This window comes from Aulostomus chinensis, chromosome 8 (genome assembly GCF_037954235.1).
Source record: "Aulostomus chinensis isolate RoL2024-O1b breed Wild chromosome 8, RoL_Achi_v1.0, whole genome shotgun sequence".
NCBI lineage: Eukaryota > Metazoa > Chordata > Actinopteri > Syngnathiformes > Aulostomidae > Aulostomus > Aulostomus chinensis.
In genome coordinates this window covers 12,461,774-12,462,786 of record NC_141327.1, presented here as the reverse complement: position 1 = coordinate 12,462,786, position 1,013 = coordinate 12,461,774, and positions in this window count along the sequence as shown.

Sequence of the window (1,013 nt, the reverse complement as noted above, 5' to 3'; positions counted from 1 at the left end):
GGCCTCAATAGAGGCCATGTGACTCAAACAGCTTGACGCAGTTGCTATGGAGACACCCCCCCCCCCCCCTTTTGTCACCCCTCAGTTCAAGTTGGACACCCCTTTTCTCCCTCGCTGGTACTCCACTTGTTTACTGCTCATTATTCTGGTCAGCATTTTGGGGGACGCTGAGGGGGGAATGTTTCCTTCATACTGAGACTGAAAACCTAACTGGTTCATCATTTGGCGTAAAACGTGTGAACATTAAAAGATATTTCTACATGCGTGGGATTATCAGTCTCAGGCTGGCTGTTGCTGCGTTTCCCTCTTTCTCAAACCTCCAGAAACTACATCAGATTTAACAACACATCAGGAAAAACAAACAAACAAACATCCCCTTGCGGAGGTGAACCATAGTTTCTAGCCACTCGTTCGGTGCTGCAGCTTTTTGTTGTTTGTTTTATCCATCGAATCACTTAAATCTGAGGGAAACCATCTCCACGGGCCTGTGGTTTCCAAGAGCTGCGAGAGCCAAATTTAGAAAAAAAAAAAAACAGCAACAAAGACAGTATTCTCCTTTCTCTGTATGCTTGGCGTCGCCCTGCGGCTTCATGGGATATATTATGCAATTAGTTGAGCGTCTAATTAAAGAGGGGTTTGTTTGAAAAGACAAGCTGTGCTGCAGAATGGAATTTACCTCTCTTCCTCTTGGCGTTGAAGATAATTAATAATGTGAGCGCCACTTTATAATAAAGGATTAATAAAAGGTTGTAAGTGCTTTATTACTTGCACTGTAAACACTTCATAAGCCGTTAAATAATTGACTTTTACCCTGATTTCCAATCCATCACTATACGGCAACGTGAAGGTGTGCTATAATACTGCATTTTTTATCCATTGCACACACAATCAGATCTTGCTGTTTTGCTCCTCGATAAATTTGTAATAATATCATCACTCATCATCTCGCAAAATAGAGAAACCATAACCATTACATTTGTAAATAAATTATGATTATTTGCTTATTTTTTCTG